The sequence below is a fragment of the Schistocerca serialis genome, chromosome 11 (assembly GCF_023864345.2).
Source record: "Schistocerca serialis cubense isolate TAMUIC-IGC-003099 chromosome 11, iqSchSeri2.2, whole genome shotgun sequence".
NCBI lineage: Eukaryota > Metazoa > Arthropoda > Insecta > Orthoptera > Acrididae > Schistocerca > Schistocerca serialis.
In genome coordinates this window covers 57,535,646-57,548,365 of record NC_064648.1, presented here as the reverse complement: position 1 = coordinate 57,548,365, position 12,720 = coordinate 57,535,646, and the positions used below count along the sequence as shown (strand labels likewise).

Genomic DNA, 12,720 nt, shown 5'->3' with positions numbered 1-12,720 from the left:
CCGGGACCGTTAATGTTCGTCATTGGACAAGCTGCGATGTGCCATCAACACCCACAGACCACAGCTTCAAGATCAGCTCATCAGACTATATCATGACAATGCCAAACCCCAGACAGCCCTTATGACTAAGAAGAAAATCAGGAAAATTGGTTGTAAAATTATTCCTTATCCTCCCTACAGTCTGTCTGGCTCGGTCTGATTTTTAGCGCTATGGACATCTGAGGGCCCACCTGCCCAGTAAAACAGTTGATACTCAGAAACACCTTGTTTCCTATGTCAACCGATAGTGTAAAAGTCAATCCCCAGAATTTCACCAAAGTGCATTTACATCATGAAAATGAACGTTGGGCCAGATGCGTCACAGCTGATGGAGGCTACATTGAGTAGGCTCAATGTATAGCTAAATGTTCCAAGTATGTTCACAAAAAATTTCTGGACTGGAGGCACTGCCTTCCTTAAGTGTTTTAAGCTGCTTCACTACATTCAGGATATCCACTTCTAAGTTACTCATGTAGGCAGTTATTCTTGATTACAATTTTGGAATACTTACTTTGCTTTTTTGTGAAGGATTTAGGAAAACCGTCCTCAGTAACTCTGCTTTAGTAGTTTGCGGTAAATTTCGAGCTTCTGTGAAACTTTGCCAGACTTGTGAATTTTGTGGTCTTTTCAATTGGCATGCGTTTTTTATTGCTTCTACAACAGTGTTCTGACATGTTTTGTGTAGCATGGAGGATCAGTACCACCTCTTATTCATTTATTTGACATGTATCTCTCAGTTACCATTGATATTATTTCTTTGACGTCAAACCACATCTGGTCTATGTTTAGAAAGATGTATCTGAAGGACTGGAGACAGTCTCTTTGGAATGAGTCAAGTGAATTCTTATCTGCTTTTTTAAGTGAAAGTATTTTGCGTTTATTTTGGTGAGTTTGGATGTTACAGTATTCACTCTTGCGAACTCTTCATGGCTCAACAACCTTGTGGTCACTAATGTCTGTATCTGCTGTTATGTTCTCTGTTTGGTCAAGGTCAACAAGACGTCAAATATGTTTGCACAACCATTTCCACTTTTAGTGGGCTCCTGAACTCCTGGGTCAAAACAATTTTCAGGGCGCCATTCAGTAGGGTTTTGGATGACGGTTTATGCCTACCACTGATATTAAACATGTATTTTCACCAATATATCGAGGGTAGACTGAAGTATCCACCAACTATAATTGTACAAGTGGCATACCTATTTGAAATTACACTCAAGTCTTCTTTGAACTGTTCAGCAACCGTATCATCCAAGTCAGAACATCAGTAAAAGGAATTGATTATTAATTTATCCCAGTTGTCAGGTATAGCCTCTACCCATACTACCTCGCAGGTACTATCTACTTAAATTTCACTACAATGTAAACTACTACTAACAGCAATGGACACTGCACCATCAACCGAATTACATCTATCCTTTGTGAGCATGGTTAGGCCTCTTGAAAAAATTTCAGCTGAACTTATTTCCATACCTATAATGATTTGAGATTCAGTGCTTCCTGTTAGCGCTTTGAGCCCTGACTCTTTTCTAATACAGCTACTACAATTCATAACTAAAATAGTTATTGTGGTTTTATCTACCATCTTTTGGTGTTCTACTTTTAGGCTTTGAAACTAAAGCCCTTTCTGCACTTTCCTGAGACCCTCTAACCTAAAAAGAGTCCCATCTACTCTTCACATCTGCCATACTCGTGTAATTGATTCCTTTGTGTAGTGGACTTCTGACCTATTTAGCAAAACCCGTTAATCCACCATCTTTTGGCGCTAGTCGAGGCATCTGCAGCCTACATAGCTGCAAAACTGTCTGTCACTCTGCTTCAGACCTTCAGTCGACTCTGTACCAAAGGACCACTGTCAGTTCTTCCCATGATGCTACACATGGTGAGCTCCACCTTTATCTCGCAAGACTGGCTCTGCCACACACTTCACGGCATTTGGAAGCACCCATTCCTCATCTGGAAAGAGTCTTCCCAGTATGCACAAAGAATGCACATTGGATTCCTTCCCCTCCTATGCAGCTTTATCTCGAAGGGGTTCCATTGCACACCTAACATTGGAGCTCCCAATTACCAGTAATACTACCATCTGCAAATGCCCAGTCTTGCATGCTGAGAGGCTTCCTCTGGAACATGGCAACGATTTCATCTGGCTCATGGACTTCGTCAGCCTCAGACAGCACCCAAACCTGTTCATCAGACAGACTGAGCTGGCACTTAGATTGTGTTCCATGATGGTGGATTGTGTTAAAACAGCATATGATGGGCAGAGGTGCAGAGGACTGAACGAAACACCAGCTGTCTAGTTTTGAATGGACAAGGGATCGGAAAAAAATGGAGGAGGGTGGTCTGATCCACTCCCCAGAAAGTACCACTTAGGAGATGTAGGACACTGAGGGACTGGGTACAATGTACAGGCAGGTAAGAAACATGGGAGGACCAAGGAAGGTTCCTATCCAGCATGAGCCCCATGAATTTCTTAGTTTCAGTGGTTGGAAGAGCAACAGGCCCAAGATGTAAAGATATTGTAACAAATTCATACCATCACCAAATATTAATACAAAAGGTTTTGGCCATGGAAAAGTGAAAGCAACTCCCTACACTTCATGAGTAAATACAATAGGAACGGCACTGCAGACGCCGCTCATTGAGACAAGTTTATGGAGAACTGCAACAGATTGGAAAATCATTGACAAAAAGGGAGCCACAGATGCCTGATGGGAGACAGTCCATAATATGGTTATTGGGGATAGCAAAGACAATGATACTCAGGACGAGCATTCAGGCACCCCATTTTCCTGGATATATGTGTCTGACAAGGCCAAAGCATATAAAGCTTGGGAAAACATCTTTCAAAACTTCCTCTAGTAAATGAGCAGATGACCCCTGAAGCCCCACATGTATGGACTACAGAGGATACCAACCCTCCAGCAGATATATCAGGATGATGGTTCAAAATGTGAACAGCAAATCTCCACAAGTTAATCACATCGCTGCCTGCTTCAGTCCACCAGGGAACAGGACATGCTACAGTTAACTTGAAGTGCATGATATCAAACATTTTGCAGCAGTAAAGATAACGTTTGGAAGACACTTTACCTAGTCATCGCAGCTTTGTAAAGGTCGTGAGGAAGGGGTAAAGCCTCCAGTCGGCCTTAGAAAGCTGCCAATTGGATTTGCATTTAGGTGGGGTAGGAATCGGTAAATGGATAGCACACAGAAAGTGATCACTTGAGTATGTGTCAGAGGGATCGGGTACTGAAGATGACAGGTGAGCTGGACAGCGCAGAATGAGAAAATGGTAATAAATGTGCATGGAATCTGAAAGGAATGTGGGTGCTCCAGTGGTAAGAGAGATGATTCAGAAGGTCAGCTAAGAGGGAACCTCTTGGACAGGTTCTCTAAGAGCCCCAAAGCAGATGGTGAGCATTAAAGCTGCCAAGCAGCAAAAAGGAGTGAGGGAGCTGACCAATGAGCTGGAGTAAGTCCAACTTGGTAACAGCAAATGACGGAGGGGTGTAGATGTTACAAAGAGAAAAGGTCAAATGAGGGAGGACGATGCAGACTGCAACAGCTAGCAGTCGAGTGTTAAATGACAGGCATAACCAGCATGGCTCCCAGATGAGGTGGAATGCTGCCCTTGGGGGTAAGGTCACAGAGGACCAGAAGGAAACATGAGAGGTCAAAGGGGATGTGAGGACAATTTTTTTTCTTGGGAGGACAAAACAGGTGGACACTGCAATTCCAAGAGCAGCTGTAATTCCTCATTGTTGGATCTAATGCCACGAATGTTCCACTGGAGAAAAGTAATTATGGGGAGTGGGGAGGAGGGAACAAATGATGGTTAGTCACCTTCGTGGCTGCTGAGTGCCAGCCATCAAAAACCCAATGCTACAGGCAGTGGAGGCTGGAGAATCCTGTTCCATGCTATCTACAAAGGCATTGGCACTCTCCCTAGTTCAGCCTGTGTATTCTGTGCCAGAAAATCGGTAAGCAGTGGGCACCAGGAAAATAGAGGTCAGGCAGGTGGGGGTATTATGTGGCAACACCATTGAAGAAGTTCTTCCAGTTGGGGAAGGAGATCATTTGTTTTTGTTTGATTTCTTAGAACTTTACAGTTGGCAGATGTGGATTGTTTATTTAACTGTAGAAAGTCTTTGCAGGAGTGTTGCTTTTGTCTTTTCAGCCTGATAGCTGTGTAGCAGGTGGTTTCACCACCAAGGGCAAAGATGTGATGGCTTGTTGAGCAGCTGTGGGAGGAGATGGGGATGCTACTGTGATTTGCGTGATTTCACGACTGCAATCCTTAATTGGACGTTGCAAGTCTGGGTGGGCATATCCTATGTTAAGCATTGCATAGCAAGAACAGTACTGTAAATGCCATATAGTACAATGCACGGCTTTTGACTAGCTAACAAATGCAAGTGGCAGGTTGGCGTTCGATTTCCTTCATTCAGATCTCCTGGAAGGCTCGCTCATTAAGACACACAGGATATTCATATGATTAATCGATATAGTGGGGAGGAGGTGGACAAATGCCGTTGTGAGCATCTCTGCCATGAGTAACACATTTGGCAATGACATCTTGGGTTGTCGGGTGTTCTGCCGGATATCAGCGTCGTACTTGCACGATATTTCGGTCACGTAGCTTGAGACCTTCATCAGGTGCAACCTGAGACTGCTCCTCGAGTGGACCTGGTCCAGTATTTATGCCTATGGCCTTCCCCCTCCACCAACGGCTGCAGGCGCTTCCTCTGTGGTCCGCGCCCATGCCATGTACAGATGAATGTGTAACAGCTCCCTGGCCACAACATCTAACCTGTGGCGCATATCTCGAATCCTCTCTCTCACCAGTGCCATGCTAGCTCTGCGTTTTATCTCGTTCGCCGCTCTGGAGTTGATGTGATGTTTAATTGTGGCAAATACTGGTACCACTTCTCCATCTCGACACCTCAGCAAAAAACTGAGAGAACTCAACATCTTCCCTTTCTTCTGCCGTAGCTTGTCCAGCTTCTTGATATTCTGATACATCTCCTCCCCGTAGAGACTTTTGATGTAACTCTTCAGGCTTTCCCGGCGATCTAATGACATCTTGGGTTGTCGGGTGTTCTGCCGGATATCAGCGTCGTACTTGCACGATATTTCCATCACGTAGCTCGAGACCTTCATCAGGTGCGACCTGAGACTGCTCCTCATGGATGTACTAGTCCAGAGGAAAGCAGATGGATCAATTGGCCACAGTGTGTACCGAAAACCTACACACACTGATTTATATCTGCAGGCCAGCAGTTGTCACCACCCTGCACAGAAGAATGGGGTTCTGAAGACTTTGGTCCACGGAGCACGTGCCCTATCAGACCAAGAGAATCTACCCATAGAGATAGAACGTCTCAAAACAGTTTTCTCCAAGAGTGGATACATGGACAGACAAATTGAGAGGGCACTCCGACCAGCCACTATACCACAGGTTCCTGAAGAAGACCAAGATGAAGCAAGGAAGGTGGCATATCTGCCCTATGCTGGCCCTATTTCTGCCAGAATCAGTAGGATCCTACGTAAACACAATATCAAGTGTGTTTTCTGTCCATCCAACAAGATCGGGGGACTGCTGGGGAGTGTCAAAGACGACCTTGGGTTACGAAAACCAGGGATTTACAATATACCTTGTCAATGTGGCATGTCCTATATTGGCCAGACGACAAGAACTGTGGATATCAGGTGCAAAGAAGATCAGAGGCACACTAGATTAAGACAGGTGACTAAGTCAGCCATTGCTGAACACTGTCTAGAACTAGATCATGCCATGAAGTATGAGGATACCAAGATTCTAGGACAAACACCCAGATTTTGGGACAGTGTTATAAGAGAATCGATTGAGATTAAAATGGCTGACGATCTTATGAATCGTGACACAGGGTACCAGCTAAGCAGAGCCTGGGATCCGGCTCTGGAATTGTTAAAGGAGCAACGGGGCCAGCTGCAACACTACACAAACAGAAGAACCAGAGACATGGAGATGGTAAACGAGCCCCTGACGGACGGCCAGGAGCACCAGACCGAAGATGGAACACCCAGAAGTGGGACTGGTGGGCGCGGACCGCAGAGGGAACCCCTAGAACCGCAGCGGACGGAAAACGGAGCAGCAACGCTCCTGCAGGTCACAGGGAATGGGCGCGGACCACAGAGGAAGCGCCTGCAGCCGTTGGTGGAGGGGGAAGGCCATAGGCATAAATACTGGACCAGGTCCACTCGAGGAGCAGTCTCAGGTCGCACCTGATGAAGGTCTCGAGCTACGTGACCGAAATATCGTTCAAGTACGACGCTGATATCCGGCAGAACACCCGACAACCCAAGATGTCATTAGATTGCCGGGAAAGCCTGAAGAGTTACACATTTGGCAATGTTTTGACAGGACACGTGTGGTGTTATAATGTTGACACTGGTAGTAATTCATCTGGTTTGGAATGTACGGTTAGACCATGATTACTGCCTTAATCTTTGAGGCAAACACTAATCGAGCAATTGGTAGAAAAGAAGAGCATGTGGGCATTCAGTTTGCATTCATCTTTTTCATTACCTAATGGGCCACAGTGATGCCCTGATCAGAGAGATAAGTGTTGATTTCTTCCCCAGTGAGGCCATCAAGCATCTGAATGTAAAGAACACCATGTTAAGAATTCAGAGTATAATGGTCCTCGACACGAGTATGATAGCTATGGAGGAGTGATGCCGTCAGCAGTTGTTGGGCTTGAAAATCACAAGTGGTCTTCATAAGCAAAGTTCCTTTGCATAAATGAGAACAGAGTTTCACAGGGCCTGCAAATGCAACAACTTTCTGAATAATGCAAGCATTAACCATACCAAAGGACTGACCACCTGCGGTACATGATACTATGAGGAACCGATGTGCAGCTGGGAGTGTTTTCGACTCTCGAATCTCATTCTGTTTACGTTTAGTAGACACAGACTAAGATGGTGATTGAGTCGAGGCAAAAAAATCCCCCATGATCACCAAAATCTCTAATGGCATGCTCCTTCCAACTGGGGGCCCCCTTGGAGGGGGATTCACCTGGTATAAATGACTGTTCCCACCTCAGGTCACACCTCCCAAACTCTAGACAGAGGGACCAATTGCCATTTGGGAAGGTAACAGCTCAGGCAGTCACCCCTCTCTGGGCCTGGCCTGTATCAGGAGGTATGTGCAAATCTTACCCATTGCCCTGGGACTGGTAATTGTATTACCCAGTCACCTGTTATGTGTGTAATGCATGGGCCAACCTTCAGGAACACACAGGAAGGAGAAACAAAGAAACCTCAAATGCCAGTAAGGTGAGGAGATGGAGAACAAAGAAAGAAAGAAAGAAAGGAAAACATATCATGGACTGTTCCCAAGCTAGGCCATTGAAATATCAGAACACATTCCTGAAACTATGCAAAATGTGTTCCTCAAGCAAGGGGAGAAAGAACAGCAGGAGCATAGACATGGGCACAGAAAGGAACAAGGTGCCGCAAAGGCTGGGGTCCCATGGCGGTGAAGCTTGCCAAAGGGTGGTGAGTCCCATTGGGCGGATTTTTTTTTTATTCTGAGAAAACATACTTTCCTCCTGTGATCTGCACTTGATAATTAGTGTTGTAACTGCGACCAGGACAGTTGCAGGGTTGAAATGACAGAAAACGCGGCAGGATTCGCACGCCACCACAGCTTATGGCGCGATGGTGCAGACACCTCTAGGGGTCTTCGATGTCTATGACATCTGGTGTGGATTCAAATTCCACAGTGCGTGGTACTAGAATTAGTATAAATTTGATTAGCATGACCAATTGAAACAGTGGCCTTTGGTTTTGCTGCAACAACACTAGTCACCGTATAGACAATTTTCCTGTGGCAGATTTTCAATAGTGGACCTCATGGTTTCCACGTGTCCTCAGTTAGTTCTATGTGACATAGAAACATAATACTATCTCTGCAATCAATGAGGATTCACCATTTAAGTCTTCACAACCCTACTGAAACTGGCACCAGCTACTTAAGATTCTTCTTGATGGTGGGTCATACACTGTCACTACGACAAGTTTGTACATTTACTGAGCACCACTGTCACACAAAACTGAAAGAGCAGTTCAACACTATATTTGTTAATCTGAATGGCTGGGAATCAGCTCCAAGTTTTGGATATGCAGCCACACACCCTTTCTTCTTCCTTGTTCTACTGCAGTATGACATTAGCTTGTGTCCATCAAGATGAAGCTATTCTATTTCAGTGCCTTTCAAGTGATGTTCTGCATTAAGTACAATACAGCTGCTACATTCACTTGAACTTTTTTTTTCCTTGCATGGATATTAAAAGTTCGCTCTGTTTATTTAGGAACAGTCACATAATGGTTGTTGCAGAGGATAGTTTACTGACCATACTGCATTGTAATGTTGTTGCTTAATAATACTGGATAATTACAGAAGTGCATTTTATAACTGAAGTACCTCCACAACTAATAAATAAAAATTTATATTTCTCAAAAAGTTCTGCAGTGAATTACGAAAACTTACCGCGCACTATCGGATGCATATCTTTCTGAGGCTGCCACCTGCAACATTTCAAGAAATTGCCAGTGATTTACAACTGGTGAGAGAGTAAATAAATACAATTGTATTAACACCCACCAACATGTGTTTGGTCCATAAAATGCTGTATTTGAAGCTTGAAAATATCATTACAGAAGACATGATAAACTGTTGCAGTTACTGAAACAGAATGTTAGTAAGAATTCACTCTTTATTTCCTCACTTTCTCTTCAGTACTGTAAATAAATATGCAAGCCAGTTATTCAGTTGTAATCATATTTCCTACTAGATACTTCAGAAAAAAAAGTGACCTTAGGAAAACTGCCATTCGCTGAGAGATAAATCCACTACCATAAGTGACACGTTTAGGTCTTTGTGCTATGGGCAGCCCAGACCAATTTGCAGAGGTGAGGAGTGACTTCTAAACCCAACCATAAGTTCACATCCAGAACTGCATACATGCATGGACCATTAAATATACAAACATTAATAAATATTGGAAAACTCAAAATAATTTCAGACATTGTAAATGGACAAGTTAAAATTGGCATTACAAAATAGCACATTCACAGATGAAGAAATACCACATTCAGAGCACTGTAGATTTTTCACAGAGAACACAGGGAAGAAATTCGGAAAATACTCCAGAGCTAGGCTCTGCTTTCATCAATGGCGAATCAATGTTGCAATTGGTACCAAATTTTTCATCACCTCCAGGAAGACTCTCCCTGCAATAATTCAGTATTTAGATGAGAGGTACACAATAATTAATGCACATGCGCCAATATATCAGGATAACAAGAACAATGCAGAAAGTATAACAGTCCTAAGAACAATGATGAGAAGCATCTAATGAAGTGCCATAGGAAAACATAAAAATTTTATTAAGTTTTAATCCTCAAATTGGTACAGAATGCAGGTGAAAACATTTTCTGCCTAAACTGCTATTAAATGTATTTATTCACAACTGGAATTTTGACTGTTACACCATTCTCTGGCGAGAGATTACTATGAACTAAGTCAAGTTATTAAATGTCACCCCTCGTGCATAGGGAGTGGAAATTAAGATGTGCAGTGTGACATGACTTCGATGGAAATTATTACATGAAGTACTATCATTGTGTAGGGATACAGATGACAATGACTCCTGTCATTCCTAAACATAGTTAATGCAAGGAAAGTGTTGTCACAAAACAAAGTATAAAGCATTCAGGCATCAAACTGAGCTATCTTTGAACTGTCAAATTAACAATTTTGAATAATACATTCACTAACAGTCTGTGACAAAGCAAGCTGGGATATTTTTACATCCCCTACTGTTTTGCAGTCTGCCTCCTTAAAATTCATTTTTTCCTGTCTAATTATCATTAACATAAAGAGAAAGAATATGTAATAGATTTTCTAATTTATTTTGACTATTCATAGTTAGTGTCTTTTATTATAGGGTGAAATCAGTAATTATTTCGTAATTTAAATTCTGTTGTTGGCGTATAAACAAATATACATTCTGTACTAATTATAAACATTTGGAAGACAAAATACTCGAAATCTTAAGATATCTATTTGGCTCTATTTGAAAACATGTTAGCAAAGCCAGCCCTTAATGCCAAAATAATTAACAGTTTTGTCAAAAGTATTGTTTACTTAACTATGTATGTTAATTTCATAATTTAAACAAATAATTCGGCTTAACCCTTGCAGTGTGAGAAACAGTTAAAAAGAAGCAAGTTTTCGATGTATTTAGTTAATTTAATGAGTTAAGTTTTAATTGTAGTTTCTGTACATTTAACTTTGAACAATTTGTAGTTTCAGACCTATTATTGTGAGGATATATAAGGAACTGGTTTTTGATCATGAGACAGTCAGTCCACGGCCAAATTTCAGAGGAGGAACCTGTACTGGTTAGATAAACAACAATGCATCTGTGAAGTAAGTTTAGACACTTAGGCAATGTGTAAAAACAATGACACTGTCTGCTCCACACGTACCTTTCTATTCTTCAAGAACTTTGAACTTTATGGTTAGGTTTTTACTGCTCATAGATATGCAACAGTAAACTACTGTAGCAATATGTGGATGTTTGCCTGCAACCTATGAGAATCATCGAAAGCTAAACAATAGTACACTGGCCATATTAAATGTGTATATGCGGGGTTGTGAAAAAGTGATAGTAAATAATTGTGAAACACAACTGTGTATCTGTTGACTACATCACTTACAGTAGACAGTAGTTGCACTTCCACCCATAATTTTTCAGCCAGTACGTCAACACTGAGAACAACAAAGAAACAAAGCATGTGAGCACCATCACAAGTCCAGGGCGAAACTGTTTTTCCATTTATAAATTTCTGCCCGTCTGTGGATGTAAGAAAAAAGGAAAAATGGTAAGAAAAAACATTTAACAAAATTATTGGCAGCAGAACCACCTCTCTCCCACCCCTGTGACACACACACACACATCTCTAAAGGGAGATGAAGTCAACAATAATATGATTTGAGAATATCAGATAGCTTATGTGCCAATAACAAAGCACAATTCCAAAAAGATAATGCTTTTCAGAGTCATACATAGATATCATACGTAAATACATGTTGAAATTGACCATTACCACCGAATAATAAAAGTAAGATTTCTGGTCTAGAATAACTGATAACCATATTCCCAGAAGATTCAAAGAAATTCCATGAGAAGTCCAAGGAACAACAGCAGAAATTCAAAACTACTACATGTATCAGCAATGGCTTAGGACATGGAGGTGCTGTGAAGGAAAAATTTGATGAAGGACTAACGGAGCAAATTAATACTGGAATACATTTGTAATATTTTATAAGGCTTATGACTATAAACCAAGACTGCATTTACTGAAAATTCTTCAAGAATCTGAAACACAGAAGAGAACACGGGTCCTCTTAAAAGAGCTACATCCTTATTTGAGATAAGAACAGACTTTAGCCCAGGAAATGGATTAACTCCATTCTTCTTTTGGACCATACTTGAAAAAGTGAACATTGAACAGATGGAGCAGTTGTCAGAATCTAATGCCAGAAGTTGAATACAACTTGGTTAGAAAATAGACAATGTTAAAATCGTCTGTTCAACTTTTATAGACAATTTAGCAATATTGACAGTGTAAAGAAAGCACAAAGACAGACTGGAAAAAAAACGGTAGAGAAAGCACATCGACACATCTCCTCAGATAAAAAGAGGTACTGGCTATAACAAGACTGCAACATCCAAATCAAATACGAAGTATGGGAGTATCAGGGGATGACAAATTTGAGGACCCATGAGAAGTCATATAACCAAATGGTTGGAAAAAATGGAGCCACAAAAATTCATTCTCCACTATTGCAGAACCTTTGACTAGCAAGGCAGTCATTTGGCCAGAATACACATCTGCACCACAAACACTAATTTTAGAATCAACAAAATATAGTGTAAATTGTGAAAAAAAGGAAAGGTATTAGGAAACAGAACACCAGTACAAATATTTAAATTAAGAAACTATAAACAAATATAGATAGATACATAGGAAAACACTGCAGACAAAATTTGGAAAAGAAGGCTAAATATAGATACATAGGAAAACACTGAAGACAAAATTTGGAAAAGAAGGCTAATGAGTATAAATATGCAAGAAATTCAAAATCAAACTGAATACAGAAACATAACTGAGTTGGTAAATTCTCCACAGCAAAATAGTTCCAAAAAGACAAGACAGAATCTGGACATCAAGTGAGTGGAAAGAAAAAAGTGGACAGATGAAGCAGTAGCATAAGGAAACATGAAACCTTAGCTGGCCTGTAATGGAGGAGGAAGAACAAAAATTTTGTTCCACATTTGTAATACCTTCTCAGGAAAGCATACTGCTGGTATATTCACTGAAAACAAATTACGTTAACGAGGTCAAAGAGTCTCTGCTAATATGCAGATAACAGTATTCTGAGTGTTCTGTTAGGTTACAGCAGTGATCAGAAGTATTTTGCAGTTGCGTCATTATGCTGTCAGTACTGCCTTCATGCAGTCACAAACGACCAATATATGGAAGTGTCGCTCCATCAACAGCTTTCTGCTGCTGTGGTTACATATCTAGTTAACGATCAATATCATACTACAGCAATGTAAA

General features: G+C 41.5%; 1 long non-coding RNA gene across 1 annotated transcript in view; it reads right to left on the bottom strand.

Moving 5' to 3' along the window:
• Positions 1-8,576: 8,576 nt before the first annotated feature.
• Positions 8,577-12,720, bottom strand: part of LOC126426731 (uncharacterized) — a 36,229-nt gene continuing 32,085 nt past the window's right edge. The window contains exon 3 of the long non-coding RNA XR_007576403.1: positions 8,577-8,616. This is a non-coding gene — a long non-coding RNA (uncharacterized LOC126426731). The remainder of the gene's footprint in view (positions 8,617-12,720) is intronic.